The following is a 26,788-nucleotide window of genomic DNA, read 5'->3' on the forward strand; positions in this document are numbered from 1 at the left end:
AGAAAGTGGAGAGTACAGTGGGGATCTTGATCGGAATGATGTGCGTGTTAGAAGCACTGAGATTCATGTGGACGAGGAATACGAGAATGATGAGTATATTGTTGATAATGGTGAGGATGGAGCTGATGAAGATCAGGCGGATGAGGTCGAGGATGAACAAGTGGATGAGATGTTGCAAGGTGTTGAAGGTGAAGTGTTTGAATTATTATCGGAGGCTTCCAAAAAGCCTTTGTATCCCGGGTGCAAAAAATACTCCAAACTATCGGCCGTGCTAACACTTTTCAACATTAAGTCGAAGCATGGGTGGACGGACATCAGTTTTACTTCTTTGTTGACTGCATTAAGTGATATGTTGCCTGATGGGAATGAAATTCCTAAGTCTTATTATTACGCAAAGAAGCTCATGTGTCCCTTTGGTTTGGAGTATAAGAAGATACATGCATGTCCTAATGACTGTATTTTGTATCAAAATGAGTATGAAAAACTGCAGGAGTGTCCACGATGCAAGCGGTCGCGGTACAAGCGCATGAGTTGCAATCCTGACACGGAGGGACCTCCTGCTAAGGTGTTGTGGTATCTTCCCATTATTCCAAGGTTTAAGCGTCTGTTCTCAATACCAAAAGACGCTAAAAACTTGAGGTGGCATGCAGAGGGAAGAAAGAAAAACAGAATGCTGAAGCATCCAGCTGACTCTCCACAGTGGAAGAACATTGATTTGAAGTTTGAGGAATTTGGTAATGAAGTCAGAAATTTAAGGCTTGGGTTGTGCACGGACGGGATGAATCCATTTGGCACTCTTAGTACCCAACACAGCACATGGCCGGTACTTTTAGTGATTTATAATTTTCCTCCTTGGTTGTGCATGAAACGTAAGTATGTAATGCTTTCATTGCTAATAACTGGTCCTAAGCAACCTGGAAACGGCATAGATGTTTACCTTGCGCCGCTTATTGACGACTTGAGAAAGATGTGGGACGAAGGGGTTTCCGTTTTCGATGCTCATCAGAACGAGATGTTCACATTGCGTGCAGCCTTTATGTGGACCATGAATGACTTCCCTGCATATGGAAACTTGTGTGGGTACAAGGTCAAAGGGAAAAAAGCATGCCCCATATGTATTGATGACACATCAAGCGTATACCTGACTCATTCTCACAAAGATGTCTACCTACGGACTCGAAGGTTCCTTAGGCGTGATCACCCGTACCGTAGGCAAAAAAAGGCTTTCAATGGAACCGTGGAAGAGGATACTGCGCCTAAACCATTGACTGGTGCTGAGATTAGTGCTCGGGTGAAAGGGATACAAACGGTGTTTGGAAAATCAGAAAAAACTGTGGTCTCAGCTGCTCTGTTTAAGAAAGAATCAATCTTTTGGAAGCTGTCATACTGGAGAGAACATGACGTTAGGCATTGTCTTGATGTGATGCATATAGAGAAGAATGTGTGTGATTCTCTTTTGGGGACGCTTATGAATATCCCAGGCAAAACAAAGGACGGAAAGGGTGCACGGTTAGATTTGAAAGAGATGGGGATTCGTCCAGAATTGTGGCCTCAAGAAAAGGTTAGAAAGGGGAAGGATCCGAGAATAGAAGATGAAAGTGTTTCGAAAAAAGAGAAGGAGAAGAGCAAGGGAAAGGGAAAGGCCAAAGATGCGTCAAAGAAGAAAGTTAAGGGTAAAGGGAAGGATGAAAAGAATTATTTACCCCCGGCTTGCTATACATTGTCAAAGGTAGAGAAACGTATGTTTTGTGCATGTTTGTACGGCATTAAGGTTCCATCAGGGTACTCATCTAACATGAAAAGATTTGTAACCTTAAATGGAGAATTGAAGCTGACAAGTATGAAATCCCATGATTGTCACATTATGATGCAAGTATTCCTACCGATTGCAATCCGTGGTATTCTACCAAAACACGTGAGGGAAGCGATTACAAGCCTTTGTTCGTTTTTCAATACAATTTGTAGCAAAGTTCTTGATCCTTGTACACTAGATGCTTTGCAAGCAGATGTGGTTGTGACTTTGTGCAGATTTGAGATGTATTTCCCACCCTCATTTTTTGACATAATGGTTCATCTGGTTCTTCATTTGGTGCGTGAGATTAAGTTGTGCGGTCCAGTGTTCATGAGGTGGTGGTACCCTTTTGAAAGACACATGGGTACATTACAAGATAAAGTACGAAACCGAGCTCACCCTGAAGGAAGTATAATGCAAGGGACAGTGGGTGAGGAGTTAGGTAACTTTGTGGCGGACTACATAGCCCTTTCTCAACCTATTGGTCTTCCTACTTCTCGACATGAAGGTAGACTTGATGGTCATGGCACAATTGGGTCGAAACGAATGTCACCAGACCGAGATCAGTTCTTACAAGCACACCTTTATGTGTTGCACCATGTTCAGATGTGCACCCATATTTAGACGAGCACATGGCTTGTTTGCGTGCCAAATTTCCATCCAAAGGTGAAAGGGCACTTATGCAGCTGCATAATAAGAAATTTATTGATTGGTTTCGTGAACGAGTAATGAGTGGATTGAATGATACTAATGTGACCGATACAGTACGGTGGCTTGCGTACTGTCCTAGGGATGATGTCCGTTCATTTGAGGGATATGACATCAATGGGTACACTTTTTGGACCGAGGCTCGTGATTTGAAATCTTCCTCCACCCAAAATAGTGGTGTAACTATTGTGGCATCGTCAAGGGATTTTGCAAGTTCTAAGGATAAATCACCTGTCGATGCAGAGTTGTCATACTATGGTCGAATTCAAGAAATATGGGAGCTTGATTATTGTCACTTCACGGTTGCTCTTTTCAATTGTAAGTGGGTTGATAATATCAGGCGTAACGTCAAACATGATGACTTTACTCTTGTAGATCTTGGCCACTTGAATGAAAGTGCGGAACCATTTATCCTTGCATCTCAAGCTAAGCAAGTGTTCTACGTAACTGACCCAATGGATTCAAAATGGTCTATAGTGCTAGCTGGCAAAAGAAGAATCCTAGGCATTGGAGATGTTGAGGATGAGGAAGAATATGATGCGTTTGATGATTCAGCACCTTTCACTGTTCCTAGACCTGGAGTACTAAATGACATAGACAACGAAGCAGGTTATATGCGATCAGACCACAACGAAGGAATTTCAGAATGAGGTAGTTTGATTAAAAGTTAGTAATGGTTTCATTGCAAATATAGTTTAGTTATCATGTATATAGGAGCATAAGTAGGCGAAAATGATATATTTGTAGTTTGAAATTGCCTTAGTGTACTCATTATCATGCATATACAAGGTTATAGGACCATAAGTAGGTGAAACTGGCATAAATAGCTTCTACTTAACCCAACTCCTTTGTTTTGTGTATGAACTAACATTTATTTTGTGTTATGAAGAAGCTACATTGTCGTGCTCCAAAGGGTCCAACATGGAAGACACCGTTGGTAATTTACATGATATTATTGTGATTATCTTGAAAATCTATGGTAGTAAATATTTGCTCATTTCCTTTGCATGTTTCACTGATGTGATTTGTTTGTCATATGCTAGTGCGCACAACAAGAGAATGGACTTGATTGTGCTTTGTATGTGATGAGATTCATGCTTGACATTGTGACTCATTGTACGGACACTCAACAGCTTGATGAGGTAAGTCCTAAAACTTCTTGAAATGCTATATTGATGTGATTTCACGCCTTAGACGCCTTAGGGCCATTTTGTGTTAATTTTCTCTTTTGATGTGATTTCTTTCCTTATACACATATAACTAGATAATATTGACATGTTATGAGATAAATAAAGTTCATTTAATAAGAAATGTAGGAAATGGGCAAAGTAAGGTCATATAGGCCATATTCGGGCCATTTTGAGTAAAAAGCGTCATAAACCTTAATAAAATGCTCTCCTATACAATTTTAGGGCTTACACACATACAACTACCCAACATTGACATGTTATGAGAAAGAAATAGTTCATTTGATAAGTAATGTAGAAAATGGGCTACATAGAATTCATATAAGCCCTATTTGGGCCATGTTGAGTAAAATGCGTTGTTAAACTTCTTGAAATGCTATATTGATGTGATTTCTAGCCTTAGACACCTAATATTATCCAACAATGACATTTTATGAGAAACAAAAAGGCTATTTCACAAGAAAGGTAGAAAATGGGCTGAATAGAAGTCATATGGGCCATATTAGGGCCATTTTGTGTTAATATGCTTTTTTGATGTGATTTCTTTCCTTATACACCTATAACTAGATAATATTGACATGTTATGAGATAAATAAAGTTCATTTAATAAGAAATTTAGGAAATGGGCAAAGTAAGGTCATATAGGCCATATTCGGGCCATTTTGGGTAAAAAGCGTCATAAACCTTAACAAAATGCTCTCCTATACAATTTTAGGACTTACACACATACAACTATCCAATATTGACATGTTATGAGAAATAAATAGTTCATTTGATAAGTAATGTAGTAAATGGGCTATATAGAAGTCATATAGGTAATATTTGATAAAATACATATTGTTTGCCTAATTAATTATTTTTAAAATAATGTTTTTGTATTTCAAGTTTTGCAAGGTCCAAAAGGATGGTCCGTTGACAATCAAGGAGCTTAATGAAGTTCGTGACATGTTGGCGTCTTTCATCACCTTCAACATGTAAATGGCATTGTAATTGTAAATTATTTATGTTAACTTTTGAACTATATATATAACTTATTATTCATTATATATGTGTACTTACTATTATTTGTATATGTAAGCAACTTTTTTTTTTTTTTTGTATTGCGTTTGGGAATATTTATATCTATATATATAATTGAATTCTTGTTTCTAATATTATTTTTGTATATAATAATTAATAATATTATTATTAGTTATTATAATAATAAAATTATTAATTATTATATTTAATATAATTGCTGGAATTACAGGTTATTATTATTGCAGGTTTTTTTAAAAAAATATTATTGCACCATTGGAAAAAATAAAACGAAAAAAAAAAATTACATAAAAGGCACCGGTTAGGCAGCAACCGGTGCCTAAACTATCCACCACCCAAAAAAAAATTGGCGGGAGAGCAGTATTAGGCACCGGTTAACCGGTGCCTATTCCACCTTATGGCACCGGTTAACCGATGCCTATTACAGCCTATGGCACCGGTTTTGAACCGGTGCCAAAAAGCATGTTTTTGGCACCCCTCAAATAGGCATGGTTCAAACCGGTGCCTTAGACCGGGTTTGAACCGCTGCCAATTGCCTTTTTTCACCTAGTGATACTAGGGAATTACGCCGTAAGGCATCAGGTAGCACTACTACAAAAAAGGTCAAAGAGACCCGTTAGAAATGACATAAGAGACCTGTTTAGAGGAGGTGTCTAGCTCACAGGTCTCTTTGCTAAAGAAACCTGTTCAACTAAACAGGTCTCTTTGTAATTAATAAGAGACCTGTTAAGTAAGGTAATAGGTCTCTTTGCATGTATATTTAAGAAGGAGAAGAGACCTGTTATTTCACACAACAGGTCTCTTTGATAGCCATGAAGGGACCTGTCAGATCACGGGCCTCTTCATTATTTATTTTTCAAAAGTTAAAAAACTATAAATCGACGATATATATATTTATTATTTTGTAATTATTCTACTAAAATTGAAAATTACAAAACCAAACAATTAAATAAATTTTCATAAACTTATATAATTATTGAATTTACTAGTAGTAAATTACTAAGCTAGTAGTAACAATTACAAGTATATACGAACTATAATTTACATGTATAAGAGAATTTATGGAACAAGTAAATAATAACTAATGGAAATAATAATTTACAAGTTATCAAAACTAACTACATTCCCATCATTTTTATACGTCAAGTGAATCCAACACATCTCCTTGGTAATTTCTTTAGCCCTCCATACATCAGCTAAGCGAGTTTCTTGAATTGGTCATCCAGCCTCCTAACTCCTGTTCACCATTAAGAGAATCAATAAAAAAAAATAAAAGCTTCAAGGGTTATAATTCAGATTAAAAACTAGACATCAACAACATAAACACAACCTTAACAACTGATTTAAACATCAATAACAAAATTAAGGGATATGATAAAATCAAGTTAAACATATATTATCCCATTTGCAACCTTCACCAGATAAATCAACTCTTGGGCACATAAATCAATCATGTTCTACAAAATAAACCCAAAAAAATCATCAATAATATTCAAGAAATCAATTGACCCAAACTGCAAAGGAAATAATATACTTAATTTAACATTAAAAAAACCAAGAAAATATCATCAATAACAAAGGCCTCAACTAACCTCGCTTAACAGTACCGTAGAAACCACCACACCACCAAGAAAACCACCCTCACCAGAAAAACCCAAAATTACCCCAACCCTGTATAAACTAACCCTAAGCCCTAACCCTGTACAAACCACCCACACCACCATGAAAACCACCCCAACCCTCGTATAAACCACACCCACCCTCACGAAAACCATCCCGACCCCGTAATAAACCGACCCAACCTCGTCATAAACCGACCCAACCCCAACCCCAACCCCAACCCCAACCCCAACCCCGTGAAAAACAATCCTAATCCCGTAAAACACTATCCACCCGTGAAAAAACCAATAACTACCCAATCTAAACCAGAACAACCTTTTAAAAAAAACACAAACAAACCAGAAACCACCGCCATAGAAACAACTTGTCACCAACCCAAAAAAAATTTAGAATTAAATTGATATGGAAACATACCTTTTCAAGACTAATTCAATTGTAGAATTATTTGGCCAAATTTGACTATAAGACTTTAGATCTGGAGTATTTATGGTTAAAATTGACATGAAAGCTTCAAATTTGAATTAAAAGAAGAAGGCAACGCCGGTGTTGAAGGAGGATGCAGCAGCGCCGTTAATGAGGAGGAATTAGTGGCGCGATCAATTACTTCGTGAGGGAAAAAAAAAACGAGAATGAGATGAGTCAAGTGATGAGGGTGAAAGAGAAAGAGGCATATAAGGGGGAACGAGAAAAGAGTCATGAGATATGACTAATAATGAACTGCATAAATGAATAAGAATTAAGAAGGGAAAACATTTATTAAAAAAAAAATGACGAGAATTGTGATGGGTCCTTATACACATAAGAGACCTGTTCAGCAAACCAACAGATCTCTTATTTTCGTCCCTCTATCTCATGTGGGTCCTTTGACATTTTATAGACCTGTTATCTCTAATATCAGGTCTCTTATATCAAAGAGACCTGTTGTATTAACCAACAGGTCTCTTATTATAGGTCTCTTTGGCCATTTTTGTAGTAGTGTAGTACAGGTACAGACAATGAAGCCTCTAGACTAATGGCCAGTGGTGGAAAGGGACATGGAAATTCCAGGAAGAAGAAGGCTAAGAAGCCCGGAAATTCTAAAGGGGGTCCTAAGAAAACTGATGTCTGTAATTACTGTAAAGAGAAGGGGCATTGGAAGAGAGAACGTCCCAAGAAGAAACAGCAGGATAAATCTGTATCTGCTGCTTTAGCAGAAGAGGATTCGAATTCTGAGTATGACATTGCTTTAGTTGCGGGTGAACATACATATCACAATGATGTGTGGGTTCTTGATTCTGGGGCATCGTATCATATATGTCCAAGTAGGGAGTGGGTTACTACCTATGAGCAGGTAGATGGAGGAAATATTTCAATGGCTAATAGTGCAGTGTGCAAGGCAATTGGGATTGACTTTATCAAGATCCGGACACATGATGGTACGTTTTACATATTAAACGATGTTAAACATGTTCCACAAATGACTAAGAATCTGATTTCACTCAGTGCTTTAGACAATAAGGGTTTCAGTTTCAGGGGTGTAGACACCTAAAAATGTCTCCCCAAAACCAAATCCGATGATGAACAACCTTTCACCGCCATTATTGGTCGGTTGAGTATTTAATCTTGGAGTGCTTAAATCCATATTTCCATTTCATAAACCAACCCAACTACTAGCCCATTTCCCCAAACCATAACTTATTTTCCTTTTTTTGTGCCTTTAAACCCAAAAAAATTCATTTCGTGTCCTTTTTATAAAAACATTTAATCCAGTTTATTTTGGTCCATAATATGCAATAAGTCTATTGTAGACCCTGGTCCATCTAGAATAGATGGACCACTGGCCCATATACACTACAAACCTCAAATCTTGCGGCCCAAACACTCTCAAAATTTCTTCAGTTTATTTCTTTTTGTTATTTTGCTCCAACAAACATATCTCTCTCCTCTACAATTACTTTCATTCAGTACTTTCATTTCATTTTTCAATTGCTCAATACTTATCTCTCTCCTCTGCAATTGACGAATCGCCATGGAAGAAAACAAGAAAAAGGTCCAGAAAGGTAATTAAATATTTTAACAGCTTAAAATTTCTTTAGATTTCTTTAAATTCGTTAATTGATTTCCTTCGAACTTGTTGTAATTTGTTAAAATTATTTAAATTTTGGTAATTTGTGTATAATTTCTAAACATTTTTCACATTTTTTTGACAAATTATTCTACAAGTAGTGATGAAGATGAATTGTTGAAGCTAATCCGATCGATTTCAAGACGTGCAGTGGTACATTGCGATTGTTCGGATATTTTTACTAAATGTTCAAAATTTGCGATGTTCAGATTTTTTAACTAAAAGTTCAAATTAAAATTTGAAATTGTTCAGATTTTTTTACTAAATGTTCAAAAGTAAAGGCGTGATATATTGCGATTGTTCATATATTTTTAATAGGAAAAATACACTTTAATAATCCCAACTATGGACGATTTACTTCTAACAATCCCAACTACAGTTTATTGTTTAACAATCCCAACTATGGGGTCAGTTTTCCTCCAACAGTCCCAACCGGTCAACGACGAGTCAATAACCTGTTATAACAGGTGACCATGACACGTGTCAACACGTTATTGGTCCAAAATATTGAAAAAATATAAACCCATAAAAAAATAAAAAAAAATTCAGCCACCCTCTCCTCACCCCCTACCAGTCACTTGCTCCACCGTTCACCACCTTTGCAGTCCATCGCCAAGCTCCTCCATGCTCACCACACACACTTCTCGCCACCAAATAGCACCAGCATTACTCCTACCTCACGCCACCAATTCACACCACCAGGCACCAGCAGCCATCTCCACCTCTCGTCACCAGTTCGCGCAACTCCAGCCACCATTTCTCACAACTCCAGCCACCAATTCGTGCAACCCCAGTTACCGATTCGTGCAACCAGCCACCTCCACCTCTCACCATGAATTCACGCACTCCAACCACGAATTCTCACGACTTTCGCCACGAATTCCCGCAACCTCGCCATACGAATTCCCGCAACCAGCCATATCCGATTCACCGACTTCTCATCACATCAACATAACAACAGAGCAACTCCAGCCGCAACTCAGCTTGCAACTCCAGCCGCAAGCCACCATCTTGCCCTGTTATAGCTACTCTTCTCATCATCTCGCAAAAACCTTCAATCAGACCCCAATTTCGATCTAATCTCTTCACGGGCTCAATGAGGTTAATGGGATTTTCAAGGTGGTTTTGGGGGTCGAGGAGGGCTGGTTGGGTGGTTATGGGGGTTGGAGATAGGTAGTAGAGGTCGGCCGCTGATTTCAGTGGTGAAGGAGTGTTGGCCAGCCGATTTCCGGCGAGGTTAGGGGATGGGGTTAGGGTTCCGGCGAATGGTGGGGAAATTAAGGGTGGCCGAAACTTTCGGTTAATTTTTTTTATATTTTTTATTTTTAGTTATTTTGTTTTATTTTTTTTTAAAAATTTTAATTTCTGACCATTCACATGTTGACATGTGGCGATTAAAAAAAAAGTTAAAAAAAAAACTTGTTTAGCAGGTCACCGGTAATTGGGATTGCTGGAGGAAAACTAACCCCATAGTTGGGATTGTTAAAAAATAAACTGTAGTTGGGATTGTTAGAAGTAAATCGCCCATAGTTGGGATTATTAAAGTGTATTTTTCCTTTTTAATAAATGTTTAAAATTTTCGATGTTCAATTCGGATTTTTTTTACTAAATGTTCAAAATTTGCAATCGTTCAGATTTTTTTTTACCAAATGTACAAAGGTATAAGTGTAGTACATTGCAATATTTTTAGATATTTTTACTAAATGTTCAAAACTTTCGATGTTCAGTTCGGATTTTTTTTTTACCAAATGTTCAAAATTTGCAATCGTTCATATTTTTTTTACTAAATGTTCAAAAGTATAGGTGTGGTACAATGCGATTGTTCAGATACTTTTACTAAATGTTCAAAAAATTTGATGTTCAGTTCAGATTTTTTTTACTAAATGTTCAAAATTTGCAATCATTCAGATTTTTTTTACTAAATATTCAAAAGTATAGGCGTGGTACATTGTAATTGTTCGGATACTTTTACTAAATGTTCAGTTCGGATTTTTTTTTTACTAAATGTTCAAAATTTGTAATCGTTCAATTTTTTTTTACTAAATGTTCAAAAGTATAGGTGTAGTACATTGCGATTGTTCATATATTTTTACTAAATGTTCAAAATTTTCGATGTTCAGTTCATATTTTATTTTTTTTACTAAATGTTCAAAATTTGCAATTGTTCAGTTTTTTTTTACTAAATGTTCAAAAGCATAGACGTGGTACATTGCGATTGTTCAGATATTTTTACTAAATGCTCAAAATTTTCGATGTTCAGTTCGGATTTTTTTTACTAAATGTTCATAATGTGCAATGTCCAATTTTTTTTACTAAATTAATCGATCAAATTAATGACAAAAATAAAAAAAAAAATAATTAATCGATCATAATGGATTACGATTGACATCGATTAGATTAGTCGCAACAAATTGAATTGATACCACACAATAATTTCATCCACAAATTCATTGTAAAATCAAAAAATTAATTAATATTGATCACAATGAATTCATAATAACTAACCTAGATTGATCTCTTCGGGAATATTGACAATTTCCATCACGTTAAATGCAGAAAATTAATGGAAAAAAAATAGAGGAGAGAGAAAATAAGAATTTGGAAAAAAAAAGGAATGAATTAAAATCGAGAAAGAATTAAAAAGAGATCAGTTTTTTTTTTAAAAAAAAAGAAGAGAGAGAGAGATTTTGTATATAAGGAACAAAAAATTAACAAAAAAAAGGAAGAAGAAGATGTAAAGATGCAGGAAGAAGAATGAGTTGAGTAGAGTTGTATTTTATTTGTATAGAGGTGTCTTAGGAGGTGGTCCATCTATTTTAGATGGACCAGGGTTCACACAATAATTTGTACATAATCTGGGTCCAATGATTAATTGGATGGGGCTTGAAAAGATCTTTCCAACGATATATTATAAGCCCAAATCCGAGTTATAACGAATAAGTTATGGCCAAAATATTAAACTGAGCCCAAACCGAACCTAAGCCCACCTTACCTACGACCTAATGATCATGTGGAGGGTCCAAATGATTTAATCCCATTCCTAAACCAATTAGGATTAATTGGAAGCTTCTATAAGTTTCTAAAAGATTTTAATTATCCTTTTTGAAAAGATAAGAATAAAGAGTTTGAAATTGAATAAAACTCCTTTTTTATTTGTCCTAATTCTATTCGAATTGAAAGACGTTCAAATATAAACAGATATTATTTTTTTGCCTCATATTTTTTATCCAAATCTTAGATGGTTGGATATCCCTTGAAATTATCTTTCCAATGATATATTATAATATCAATTTCGAACTATAACAAAAAGGATATGAATAAATAATCAAACTATATCCAAAACTCACACCGTCTCACTTTTTCGGCGATATATTTTATTCTACAAAATATTTTAATCTTATTTTAATTGGATTATAAAGTAGAATTCAAGAGCTTTCCAACGACATATTATGTATCTTATTCCGATTTCTGGATAAAAAGATATGATATAAACAAAAACAACAAAAACTGCTGTCTATCGCAAGAGTATAATTCCAATTCGAATTATTATCTTTTCTTAATTCTTCAACCCTTCTTTTTCCTTATAAATAAAGGTCATATCTCCCCTTTTTCAATCATCAACAAGCTTGGTCACATATCATTCTCTTCTCCCTCTTTAGCCTAAACACTATCCTCCCTATTCTCTGATAATACTTCCCCTAAGCACTCCAAGGAGTCCATACTTAACCCGAGGTTTCGTCCTTAAACCAAGGCATGAAAGGTATAATTAACTGAGAGTTTGGACCAAATCAAATCTACATTTATTTAATTTAATTTTCATTTGATTTATATTTTTATTGAAGTTACTAATAGTTTAGTCATGATGTAGCAATTCAAGGAAACGCGAAAAGTGAGTAATTAATCACTTAATTACTCTTATTTTTATTCTTGTTGCTAGTATCATGATTAGGTTTATTATTTATATTTGATTTGACTAACAATTTATTGTTGAATTGCTTCCAATATTAATGTGTGTTCTATTATTATTATGATCACCATATTGCATGTTAAAGGGAATATGTAATTGAAAATCACGCCTATAAGATAATTTGGACAACCGGTTAGGTTCCTTTTTAATCTTGTTGTTTAACCAAGTGATCACAAATATTTTATAATTATGTATTGCATTAATATTCAACCAATCTAGCTTAATAATAGTTTGGAGCGAATTGAATATTTTGTTTGTATGCCTTTGAGATCGCAGGAATCACTTTTCACAATAAGAATCGAGTATAGGCCAATATGGGCGAATGTGACTCCATGACTCACTTCATACCATCATCCCCGATCCTCCTTTCGTGGTTCCGAACCATATGGAGTTAGTAATCTCATGGATTATGAATAGGGTGTAACCTTCACGGGTCAATCGTTGTTGCCTATCGTTGTCCCTTAATCGTGGTTGCCTTTTATGATCCGTGAACGGTTTACAAGTTCCTTAAAAACTTGTTGGCGGCTCCCTACTTTCCTTGCCTCTAATCGTATATGTCAATTCCCACTTCCTATGAGTGCCAAGCATATTCACAACATGCTTTTACGTAGGTGCACTTCGAACGACGCCTACAAGGGGTAAAGGTGGAGTTCTAAATGTATGCAAGCTACGGGTTCGGATGTGATTCTAAAGAGTGTCAAGCGTGGTACTTTATTTAGGGAGTCACCTAAATAAAGGCGGCCTAGACCCGGCATACGTAGTATCGCGCCATGCAAGGCCTAAACCATGCCCGTGTCGTGCCAAGCTTTTTCGTGTTGGGCCGGCGGATGCCATCTTTAGTCACGTGTAAGAGGTGTTAGTGTATCCATTAAAAAAAAAAGAAAAAAAAAATAGAAAATTGAGGTTTGATTATTAAAAAAAATGTATAGATAGGTTTTTAACAAGGCAGCTTGTAAGTTGTACCCTCAACCTGGCCTTTAGCCATTATTGTCAAATTGATGGAATTTCATAGTTGAAGATTAGTTTTTAACTTTTTTTAAATAAATCAATTAAATGTGATAGCTACGTGCCTACGTTGCTGTACGTATAGTATCATGGTAAGGTATGTCTGAGGGGAAGATAGATCCATGTCAGCTATCCATAGCTTCTGTCTCGCCAACTTGATTAAATTTGAATGGACGATAGAAATAATATAGTGAGTACGTCAATAATTGTCACAACATGCAATAATCTAGCTAGCTATATTTTCTACTTTGGTTTAAATAGCCTTAAATAAGTTTATTATTTCACCAAATCTAATCCCTAACTATTAAATTGTTCCATGGAACATGATGAATGGATGTAGCTAAGTTTTCTGGAAAGCTAAATGTAATAAAGTGTTACATGTACTTCATATTTTTCTACATCAACTAATTGATGTTGACGAGGATTATTACTCCTTTTACTGTTTCAAAAGTGAAGGCAAACAATCATATCGGCCCTGTTTGGTGAAAAACTTAAAGCTGAAAGGTTGAAATTGATTGTGTTAGCTAATTTTGATTAGCTGATTGTATTAAATGATTTGACTAACTTATTTTATTAGCTGATTGTATAAAAGTATTTGGTAAATAGCTTGTTGTTTAAAATTGATTGAGTATGTAAAATGACCAATACACTAATTGTGGGGTAGGTAGTTCATAAAGGATTTTAAAGAAAATAAGGATATAAGTGTCATTTCATCATAATAATTGAATAAGCTATTTGAAAAAGCTCCTTTTAGGAGCTTTTTGTAAAAGAGCTTATTTAGTGGAATAAGCTCTTTAAATAAGCTTTCCACCAAACACTTTATGTTAGCTTATTTAATAGTCAATAAGCTAATATTGGTCAAATAAGCTAATTTTGCTCAAATAAGCTGGCTACCAAACACAACCATCATATTATATCAGCTAATATAAAGCCTGTATCGCACGCAGGCTACCAGACATCCACACTTGTTTTTCCAGTTTTTCACCAAGTGTCGAGACACGTAGGCGATAAATAGGTTTTATTGTGACACATAGGATGCTAAGTAAGCAAATTTTAGATGGATTTTTGTAAGATAAAAATGTTGTACATTGTTTTATTATCGACCGACTTCTAATATTTCATATATACAAAACTAATTATAACTGTTAATAAATATTTTATAACTCAGTGCTATTTCCATCATAAAATTCGTTAAAAAAACTTCTTTAAAATGAGATCTGTTTATAATATATTCTAATAAAAAATAGAAAATCAGTAAAAAAAAAAAATAGGCTTTAATTAGAAAAAATAATTGTAATATGGTAAAAATACTTTCAATTCATTAGAAATAATTTAAATGCAATACAAAAATATCAAGTTTGTAATAACATAGATATCTATTTACAAATAAAATTACTGTACAAAAAGTAAACTATTATATAAATATAAGCAATATGATGATGTATGTCTAAATATTTTACATTAAGTAAACTATTATATAAATATAAGCAATATGATAATATAATGTATGTCTAAATATTTTACATTATCAAAAAGGGTTATATGATCGTATATAACATTCAAACTAAAAAATTTAGGATAATCTAACAATCGTTCGGGCACAAAACTAGGTTATTCAGGTCACGAGACAGTGACACTTGCCGTTTTAACTTTTTGGCAAGTGTCGTGCCACGTAAGCAACATATAAGATTTAATACAAAACCTCTACCACTAGATAAATAAGTTTTAAAGAGATTTTTTAGGATAAAAAAAAAGTTATTTAGTGTTTTATTTCTAATAGGGCTTCTAAATATCCACCATGTGATTAAAAGAGATTGTAACTTTAAGAAAATATCTTAAAAATATAGATATCTATTTACAAATAAAACTACAAAATTACACTTATATAAATATAAGGGATATGATATCGTATGTCTAAATATTTTAAATTATCAAAAAGGGTTATATGATTGTATTTAAAATTCACAGTTAGGCTACAAGACAACAACACTTAAAATTCCAGTTTTTTACCAAGTATCGAGCCACGTAGGTAACAAATAAGGGTATTATTATGATTAGATTATATGCCACGTTAGATTAGATTCATTAGATTTTTTAAGATAAAAAAAATTATATATAGTTTTATTGTTGATATACTTCTAATATTTCATTTATCCTAAATTAATCGTAACTTTTAAATAATATCCTATCTATTTACATTATAGAATTCGTTTTAAAAAGTTCTTTAAAAAAAGATCCACTTATAATATTTTTTTAAAAAATAGTGAATCGGTAAAGAAAAAAGTTTTAATCAGTAAATAATTTTAGTTTGGAAAAAAAAAACAATTCATTAAAAACAATTTAAATTTAATAAAAATAATTTCAAGCCAATATTAACATAAATATCTTTACAAACAAAGTTACAAAAAGTACATGTTATATAGATAAGTGATATGACCTTATTTAACATTGAATCATAAAAGTTTATCCTAATACGTTTTCAACTTCTGGGCATCGCCCCGACCACCAAACTATTAATCATATAACTAATATATAAAGCTAAATTTTTAGCTAGACGAAAAAACAACGACACTTGGCGTTTCAACATTTCGCTGAGTGTCGCACCACGTATGATAGAGTTATATAGAATTCAATTTGTAGGATAAAAAATTTAGTTTATAATTCTATTTTCAATCAAATTTGGATAGAATTTTAGATTAAAATTGTTAATTTAAAGTTTAATTTTCGATAAAATACCAATATTTCATATGTACAAATTGAATTATTATTTTATTAAAATAATATTTAGATTATAACTCTCATAAATTATCATATAAATTTATTTTTTGTATCATAATATTTTTCTGGAGCGAAGGAATTAGTACAAAATGTACCACATCCATTATTTATAATATATTCTAATCAATTTAAATAATATATATACTTCACAATCTAATATAATTTTATTACTGTGTGTAGACCTGTCAATCGGGTCTGGTCACAAGTCATTTCGGACAGGGTCAATATTTCAGGTTACAGATCAAAAACTATTTTTCATCAATATTATTATTATTATTAGTCATTACATGTCTACTACATAGTTTTAATCATCACAAAAACACATCAATTCCTAATTTTGTATCAATGATATATTTTAAATTTTGATATATAGAATAAAATTTATCGTAAAATTCAATAAACAACCGGGGTATCGAACGAGCACAAAACTAGTTGATAAATAAAGCTAAACTTTTAGCCATGATACGAGATAACGACATTTGGCGTTTCAATATTTTTCCAAGTGTCGCGCCACGTGAGCAATAATTATTATTAGTATGGAGTATTAGTTTTACACATCTTCAATACTCTTTTATACATCGTCAATACTCTTTTAATTGTTTAAATTTCAAGTATTTATATAATTAAAATTTTTAAAAATTGATATAGTATTATACAAAAAAAAAATAAAAAAAAATAAAAAAAAAAAGAAAATGAAAAAATCGTTACAATTCAGTAAGATTCCGCTTGAATACTTGTGCAAAAACCACATTAGATTGTCACATGGTATTGTGCGTATAGGATAAAAATCCAATTCAACCAATTATTATGAAGTAGAATATATATATATATATATGAGTATGATAAATTGATAATAAAAAACGATAAGTAAAAAGAAATTGAATTATATATTTAAACTCTTTTCACTTCACCTTATTTTTGTTGAAATAATTTTTTTTTTTTTTGTTGAATTTAAATTATTTTTCTTGATATAAAATTATTTTTGCTGAACTGAAATTAATTTTACTAAACTACTTCCTCTATCCTAGTTTACTTGCAATATTTTGACTAGACACACTTGCCGATACACATGTTTGACCGTTTATATCTTTTAATATATATTTTTAAGTTATAAAAAGCTTATAATAAGAAACTATACATTAAAATAGACCCAACAACATCTTACATGATTACATTGACTTTCATATACTAGTTAAAAAAGATGGTCAAAGGGAGATGTGTGAATAGTGCAAAAAGTCAAACCGTTGTGAGTAAATTGGGACGGAGGGAGTAATTATTTTTTATTGGTTCTCTATTATATTTTTTTCTTTAATATAAATTATCGAACTTTACTGAACTTAACTTATTTTTACTGCTCTGAAATTATTTTTACTAAACTAAACTTATTTTTATTGGATTAAATTAATTTACTATAATAAAACTATTTTTACTAAATATTATTTTGTAAGGTGTTGTGAATATAGCTGTCAAAACACTAGTAGAAAAATGTACATTTGCGTCGCCATATTTGCGTCACTCATTCTAAGGAGCGAAGCAAATGTTTATTTTTACCATCCTGTTAAGTTATTTGCGTCGCATGTTATTCAAGAAGCGACGCAAAACTCAAGTGCATTTCAGCTTTCTCTCATTTGCGTCGCTCTTATTTATTAAAGCGACGCAATTAATAAACTTATTTGCGTCACTCATTTGTTAACAAGCGACGCAAATAAGTGATTAAGTAATTTGCGTCACGCTTTTACTACATGAGCGACGCATATGAGCTGTTTACAATATCATAAACAAGGTTATTTGCGTCGCTTTTTTATAATAAAGTGACGCAAATAACTCTTTTGGCTTTAGGTTTTCTGCGTTTTTTTACCTTAGTTTTTCATCACATACGCCTACATTCACTAAACAAAAAGAAAAAAAAACAAGAGTTCTTCAATTCCAGTGAATTGCTACAGCAAAACACCACAAATTCGTCTCTGAAATCCAACAAATTAGGCCAAAAAACTGCGATTCCCAGCAAATTTAACATCTAAATTAAAATTGCAGTCAAGTTGAAGCAAATCCGAGCAATTTCGAGCAAAAATTTAGACCAAAAACCCTAAGAAATTCGAACCCTTAAACCCAGAAAAATTGATTGTTTCCGACCAAAAATACCCAATTTCGAGCAAAAATCAACTCAAAAGCATACGAATTCGAACCCAGAAACTCCAAAAAATTCCTTTTTTAAGATTCATCTGATTTGTGCTTTCTGGAATCCTGATTCGTGTTTTTCTTTGGCGTCCTAGAAATTTTGAGCGAAATTCTGACGGTTACTACAGTAATTCAACTGGAAAGTTCTGGATTTACAGGTATAAACTCAACTATTTCTGGAATTTTACCTGAATTTCTTAAATTGAGTTAAATTAATTAATTAGCTTTAAAACTTCAATGATGTTTTTTATATGTGTTTTTTTTTTAATATTGATTACTCGGTCTATGAAGTATTTTCTGGATTGTAATATTTTACTTGTTTGGGTAAGATTAATAAATATGGTGAATGAAGCCACAGCCAATATACCTGGTTGGGAAAATCTGTAATTACATTATAACACATTCTCTGAGGATAACATACATTCATGGAAATTCTTATATAAAGCATAGGACTACTATTGAGATTTTGTTAAAGAGCAAAGTTGCATATGAAGTGTTGCAGTGGTGCAGAAGATATATGAACAGAGAAGATAGAAAAACGCGATACAGGAGTGACAGTCAGACAGTCCATTCGTGGTGCATAATTGCATTCTTATAAAAATGTGTATGGGTTCTGAAATTTTTGATCAGTGTTAATTATATTTCCCATATTTATGATAATGTTACACTCCAAATTACACCAAAAAAAAAAAAAAAAAAATTACTTGTTTTTTCAATGTGAATAATATTTAAAAGTAAGTGATATTTAATAAAATAAAATAAATAAATAAATAAATAACCTAGGTGAAGTCATTTAGAAGTAAAATTGAAGTTTCTGTCTATCTGAATTGACTGCTTTTTAGTTCTAGCAGTTTTTACATTTACTCCCTTTGTCCGGATGATCGGATTTGGTTGTCATGACTTATGAGCATATAGTCCAATTACGCTATCAACATGACTATTAATTTGGTGATTGGAGTCGGTGAGTATTGGATAATTGTTTTCTTTTTGTTCGCATCGGAGAAGTATGGAAAATCTCATGTGAAGTATGTTTGGGTTTATCTATGGCACCGATCTCGAATACTGCATAGGGAGACTTTTATGTCACATGGCAGATTAAGTTGAATCAACTATGTTGGTTTAATATATGTAATTTTTTATGGTAGATTCTTAATTATGCGGAAGTGAATTCCACAAGTTGCTCGAGGTTCTGGTTGTGGACAAACGATTAAGGCGGTAGTACGCATACGAGATTGTCTTCACTTGTGGTATATATATCTGAACCATTCTTTGCAATATTAACTTATTTGTTCTAGTTAATTGGTATAATGATTGTGAACTGTATGAGATTTTTAATTGTGATATAATTGATTGGAATTGCAATAATACTTGCATCATTGGCTTAGATACCTGTTCAGGGCTTACTCATTAGGAGTAAGTCTTGAATAGTCCCCGGTTTGGGACTGTTCTTGAATGTTCTATCTCATTTAGGTGATAACTACTTGAATTGTTTTGGGTCTAAGAAGATCATGGCTCACTATTTCCCGATTGTTCTCTGGGTACATATGTTGATAGCTGATTATCTACATTGTGTGCTTGGAGAACTATAGGGAAATGCTGCCGGATTTTCTTTAGAACCAAACTTTACAAGTAGTTATTAGTGAGATAGGACATTCAAGAATGGGTTAGGTTGGAATGACAAAGTAAGTCTAGTTTGTTATTAATGTAATGATTTTATGTGTGTATGAGTAATATATATATTATTTGTTTCAAATGTGTAGTGCTTTTCGAAGTTTTAAGGCATTAAGTGGACAATCTAGGGGAAGTAAATTGACATGGCATTTGGGACAGGTTACCTTAATTTCTTACCCTAACTTTTAGTTTCTTAATAATTGAAGTATAGCAATTTAATTCAACTTACAAATATATTACATGTAGTGTCCTCAACAATTGGGTGGACGTGAGTGTGGCTACTACGTCATGCGTTATATGTACGAAATACTTGAACATCACCATAGCAGTGAAGATCTTATTCAGGTATGAGTTGTCAAATATTTCATTTTTGTTAGATAAATACAATTTGATGTTAGCTACAATCTTGAATTAAAACTTTCCTCTTGTATATTTGTTGTGTTGATAGGATTTTTCAAGAACTACACCGTACACCGAGGAGGAGATAAATGAGATCCGAGATATTTGGGCAGAGTATTTTATATGTAATGTTGAACTTTAGATTTACCACTTAGCGCATGTTTGACTCTTGTTTTGGATTATAGGCTTGAAATGAAGTAATTTGGTTAATTGGTGTTGGGATGATGAGTATAATGTCTATGATATTGAGATGTAAATTATTGGACAGGTTGTTAATATAATGCCGTCATTCCCAATTTTATGGGTAGGCCAAATTACAAAGGAGACTCTGCCGAAATTTACATTTGCATTATTCAATAATATTGCATTTTAATTTCAATTATATTAGCGTTAGCATATTACTTTATACCTAGGAAAACAGGTACTACAAAAATATACAAGGCAATTATTATATTATAATTAAAAAAAAAAAAATTCACCTCATTTGCGTCACTCATTAAACAAACAAGTGACGCAAATACAGCAATTTTGTATTGTCTACTCAGTCATTTGCGTCACTCCTATATAAACAAGTGACGCAAATAACAAAACATAAGTTTATTGGAAGAGTTATTTGCGTCGCGTGTTTATAAAGGAGCGACGCAAATAACAAAAAAGTTTATCTTAAGAGTCATTTGCGTCGCTTGTTAATAAATGAGCGACGCAAATAACTAAAAATATTTATCAGAAAAGTCATTTGCGTCGCTCTTTTATAAAGGAGTGACGCAAATAACAAAAAATAAGTTTATTTAAAGAGTTATTTGCGTCGCTCCTTTATAAAAGAGTGACGCAAATAAAAAAAAAATAAGTTTATCAGAAGAGTTATTTGCGTCGCTCCTTTATTAAAGAGTGACGCAAATAACAAAAAATAAGGTTATAAGAAGAGTCATTTGCGTCGCTTATTTATAAAGGAGCGACGCAAATGACAAAAAATAAGTTTATCAAAAAAGTCATTTGCGTCGCTCGTTTATAAAGGAGCGACGCAAATGACTCTTATTTGCGTCGCGCCTAGGAGCGACGCAAATGACTTAAAAGTCATTTGCGTCGCGAGCAGTTGCGTCGCTCATAGAAGCGACGCAAATACACTATAAATGAGCGACGCAAATAAGCCTTTTTCTACTAGTGAAAGCTGACCCGACCTGAACCCGATTATTAACCGACCCAAAAAAATGGTGACCCAAACCCGACATGAAACCAACCCTAGAACCTGAATATGAACCAACCTGGAGATAACCCAAAATGTAACCCGTAAATTATTGACCTGAACCGAACCCGACTTGAACCGAAATTGACCCAAACCTGTTTTAACGCGTCATAACCCGACTTTTTACTAACCCGACCTGAATTCAACCCGACTTGTTCCTAACCTGACCCGAATATTTAACCTGACTAGTTACAAACCCGACCCAAAATCAACCCGACTTGTTATTGACCCGACCTAAATTCAACCCGACTTGTTATTGACCCGACCGGAATTTTACCCAACCTATTACTAACTCAACCAAAAAAAATCTACCCGATTTGTTACTAACCCGACATGAAATAAACACGACTTGTTATTGACCCGACCTAAATTCAACCCAAATTGTTCCTGACCCGATTTCAAATCACCTTAAATTCAATTTAGACTACCTTATTATTGTTGATCAAAGCATTTTGTCTAGGGAGACCAAGTCGATCTAGGCCAACAAAAGAAACGAGCATCATCCCCAAATTTAAGAGTTAAATATAGGATATATTTGTTGAATGGTCAAAGGAGATAATTATCTTCCTAAATTATAGACTATAGTTCCCTAGTATGTTTCCATATATATTATAGTCAAAGGAAATAATTAGCTTGATAAAAATGATATAATTATCTATTTATAGTTAGTTAAACCCGAATATGATGCGACATAGAAATGACCCGACCTGATTGTAACCCGCAAATTATTGAGTTGAACATAACCCGACTTGAACTCGAGAATGACTTGACTTGAACCCGAGAATGACCCGATTTGGAATTGACCCAACCTGATTATAACCCACAAATTATTGACTTGAACCGAACCCGACTTGAACCCGAGAATGACTAGACTTGAAAATGACCTGACTTTTATAACCCGCAAATTATTGACTTGAATCGAATCCGACTCAAACCCAAAAATGACCCGACCTGATTATAACCCGCAAATTATTGACTTGAATCGAACCCGACTCAAACCCAAAAATGACCCGACCTGATTCTAACCCGCAAATTATTGACTTGAGCCGAACCCGACTAGAACCCGAGAATTACCCTAACCCGTTTTAACTCGTGAAAACCCGAATTAAACTCGACCTATTGTTCACCCGACCCACATGTAACTCGATCTGTTATTAACCTGACCTAAACCCGGCCCAAACCCGATAAATTGTATGACCCGACGTGACCCGACTCAAGCATGACCTGACCTGAACCCGACTTGCATAGGTTACGGCATTAACCCGAATCGACCCGACCCGACCCACTCTTACCTGACCCATTTTCCCGAATTGACAACTCTAGTTGTGAATAAAGGTGGGCATGGTCGTGCCGGCACGACACGACACGGCGGCCCACTTGTGGGCCGTGGGCCGTACCGTGAACACAAATATTGAAAATTGGCATGGCACGACACGAGCACAATCGTCGGCACGCCGGCACGACCCGCCGGCACGTTATTTTTATAACATATATATATATATATCGATTTTGTATAATATATATATTTTTAAAAATTAAAAAATTAAAAAAATCGTGGTGGCCCGCGGCACGGCACGACCCGCCAAGCACGTGGGCCGTGACGTGCCGTGGGCTAGGGTGTGCCAAAACTTGGCACGGCACGGCACGCCACCAAGCCGGCAGAGCACGACACGAGCCCCACCCCGCCACGACCAAGCACGGCGCGCGACGGCCGGCACGACACGATATATGCCCATCTTTAGTTATGAACATGCCCTTAAGATTCACTACACAATAACATAGATTTAATAAATTGGACTACCATTATTATAACTATTAAATATTTATTATACACATTAATGTAAAATTACATTTTTTTTTTTTAGGTAAGAAAAATAAACATTAGTAAAATTAAATATACAATGGTGCTATTTAACTACTTATTTATTATGTTGTCTTTAACATCCATATATTTACGGTATTTCACAGTAAACATTTGTTAATGTCTCAAGGTAATGCATCCTAGGAGTCCTAGGGGGTAAACCGGTAAATGATCACCAACAGGCCAGATTTAATTCAACCCAAAATAAATTTGATTCATATTTCAACTCTTTTGGACATTATAATTTAGCATGACTCATATTTGAAATAAACCCGGCCTCAACAATCCCAACCTAGTCACCCAAGTTGACACACACAAAGATGGATTCATTTCTTCCACACATTCCTCCCCTCAAACTCCATCAATAAGTTACATTTGCTTCACTTGAAAAGCATGAAAGCATGCAATAGTATAAGCCCCAAGACACCGACCCCAATTTGACCTTTGACGATCATCTAAGCAGCACAATTGGCACGGTAGCTGGCCATCTGATGCGTAGGCATCACATTACCTATTGTAGGCAACAATCAGCAATGGCCCATCGACCGATCGACGCACCATCTTGCATAAATGATTTTATGGTACTCATGATGGTGGGGTGTGGAACACTAGTTAATACAAGTAATGCTTCGTACAAGAAGTCAAATCAATTGAAGTACCAAAATGTGGAGGTTGCCATTTTATTAAATGTTCTTCCAACGTTAGCTTACATTTAGTCTTGGATTTTCTTTATTTATATAAGCATTTAATTATTGATAAATAGTTTATTATTACATAATATATATGAATAAAAGCATGAACATGGTAGAAGAATAACTGTCCCTTCAATGATTTTAAAGTATGGATAAATAATTGAAGAGGAGAATTGCAAATTAAAGAATAGAACTAGCCAATACCTATGTCACGAGATGAAAATAAATTGTGAAAATACATTATTAAAATGCTTGTTAAAATTAAATAACATTAACGATAGATTATTCGATTATATAACAAATGTAATTGGTATAAAATATATTGTAAGTTTAGCCAAATTATGAGACAATGCCACTTTACACTCGCAATTTTTGTCATGCCTCTACAATGACAAACAAAGCATAAGCATGTCATCTACAATACCAAACAAGTGAAATTAGATGAACTATTCTAGGATAAAAAGTTGTTTTAAAGTTATTTGATAAAATTTTAATTTTATACACGCATAAAATTGATCATAATTTTCAATATAAAGTTTATAATTTTGTAACTTTACATTATAGAATTTATTTTAAACAGTATTTTAAAATAATATTTTAATTATAATACGAAGTATATTCTAATCAATTAAATTTTAAAAAAAATAGTTATAAAATAAATAAAAAATTAAAATGAATAATCAAGATTTACACCCACTTAAATTTTTAGTGTTTGAAATGCTAAACATAATAGAATACTAATACATATATAATTATACACCTGATTTTCAATTATGCAAAGTTATTACATGAACTTATATTTGTGTTTTTCATAAGGTTATAATTGTTATTCATACAACAAGTGGGCATCGCCCTGGTCCAATAATTAGTGAATATATAAAAGTAACTCAAATGGTTGTAGTGAGGACTTGGTTGAGATTTTTAAAGGTGTTTAGTTGTTACATACACTTTTGATTGTTGGAGCTAATATTTACAATTAGATTGGCTTAGTAAATTAAATTAACTTGTTCAAGCTATTTATTTGTGAAATAATTCCCAAAAGATGAGGAGATTGGTAAGTAATTATAAATTGCATTTAAAAAACCAAAACAGTGAAACTCATTTTATTAATAACAATGTTGACTCGAATGAACAATACAAGAGGGGGGGGTGAATTGTATTGAGGAGGAACTGGGGTAATTTTTGCGGAATTCTAAAAGAAACTTAAACAAAAACTTTAAAGTGCAAGAGAGATTTTACGTGGAAAACTTCTTGGCCCTAATCAAGAAGAAAAACCACGACCACAAGAGATTTTAAACTCAATTCTTAATAATAATAGGGCAAACAACCTATTACAAATTAAGACTCTAAACTCAAGTTCCTCTACGAACTTAAGTTCCCCTTCAACTGATCCCTCAATCAGTTGAGCTCTCAAATCTCTCTTTCTCCTTGCTTCACTCAAAGCAATCTACACACTCTAGAGTTTACCCAAACTCTTCCCCAATACAACTCGAATTAAAACTCTAAGATGCTAATTACAAAGACACTCAAGGACTTAAGTGGATTTTTGACTCTTTTAGAAAAGCTAAGGATTGTAATGCTCAAATCTTTTTTTCAAAACAGAAAACTAATCCTATTTATACTAGAGGAGATCAGTTGAAAAACTCCCACGTCTGCCTTGACTCCCACTTTACCACAACTCCCATGAAACTAGGAAATGCAGTTCGTGGAGGCTTGGGCAACAAGCTGAAGTATACTTGAGGAAGTAGTTTACTGTTTCCTTAATTTTCTCAACCTCCTTGACCAAGTAAAAGATCCGTTTAAAAAGAGTTTTCAAAGGAGATTTTACCAAGTCAGATTTTTCAAAATATTTGGATAGAATTTAAACAAGAAAATCTTTAAGAAAATAGAATAGTTTTAAAAGATAATTTTCCGAAAATAGAATCTTTTTAAACAAGGAAAATAAAATCTTTATAAACTGAAATTAAATCCACTTAAAATCCTATCAATAATCAAAGTACTTAACAAATATACAAGAAGCCTAAAATAAATAATAAAGATACGATAGACTTCTTGGAACTCAGTGAAGCTTCGACTCTGGAGCTTCAGTTCCTCACTCAAGGAACTAGGTTTCTGATTGTCTTCTATGCTCGTCCATAGCTCAATCTTAAGACTTGTTCCATGCTCCATTCTGACTCTAGAACTTCGTTGCCAATAAGAACCTGTCAAACACATCAAAGCTAATAGACAAAGGTTAAAGCCCTTATGGGTTTGCTTAGGTTCCTTAGGTTCCTTTGAGTCATCATCAAAACTTAAGATCAACAATATTCCCCCTTTTTGATGAATGACAAACCCAAGCAAACTCATGAATAAAATTGAAAGACAATCAGAAAAAGAAAACACTACTTATAAAAATTTTTAGATAAGGAACTGAATGAAAAGTATACCTGAAAAGTATACCTTCTAGTTTTAGATAGATGGAGAGCTTGTCAACAATTGAGTTTGCCTTCTTTTCCCCCTTTTGGCGTTCATCAAAATTAATGCACACAAATATATATATCTAAAC

The 26,788-nt window shown here is 33.7% G+C and overlaps 2 long non-coding RNA genes across 2 annotated transcripts; one reads left to right on the top strand and one right to left on the bottom strand.

Moving 5' to 3' along the window:
- Positions 1 to 5,670: 5,670 nt before the first annotated feature.
- On the bottom strand, positions 5,671 to 7,080 carry LOC145634700 (uncharacterized). The gene is made up of 2 exons (XR_014113496.1): positions 6,760 to 7,080; positions 5,671 to 5,962 (listed from the first exon to the last, which is right to left on the bottom strand). It is a non-coding gene; the product is annotated as an uncharacterized LOC145634700 (long non-coding RNA).
- An 11,163-nt stretch (positions 7,081 to 18,243) lies between these two features.
- On the top strand, positions 18,244 to 20,806 carry LOC145634701 (uncharacterized). Its single transcript, XR_014113497.1, has 5 exons — positions 18,244 to 18,535; positions 19,523 to 19,624; positions 20,138 to 20,207; positions 20,295 to 20,393; positions 20,497 to 20,806. It is a non-coding gene; the product is annotated as an uncharacterized LOC145634701 (long non-coding RNA).
- The last annotated feature ends 5,982 nt before the right edge of the window (positions 20,807 to 26,788 follow it).

The sequence above is a fragment of the Chenopodium album genome, chromosome 6 (genome assembly GCF_948465745.1).
Source record: "Chenopodium album chromosome 6, dcCheAlbu1.1, whole genome shotgun sequence".
Classification (NCBI taxonomy): Eukaryota; Viridiplantae; Streptophyta; class Magnoliopsida; order Caryophyllales; family Amaranthaceae; genus Chenopodium; species Chenopodium album.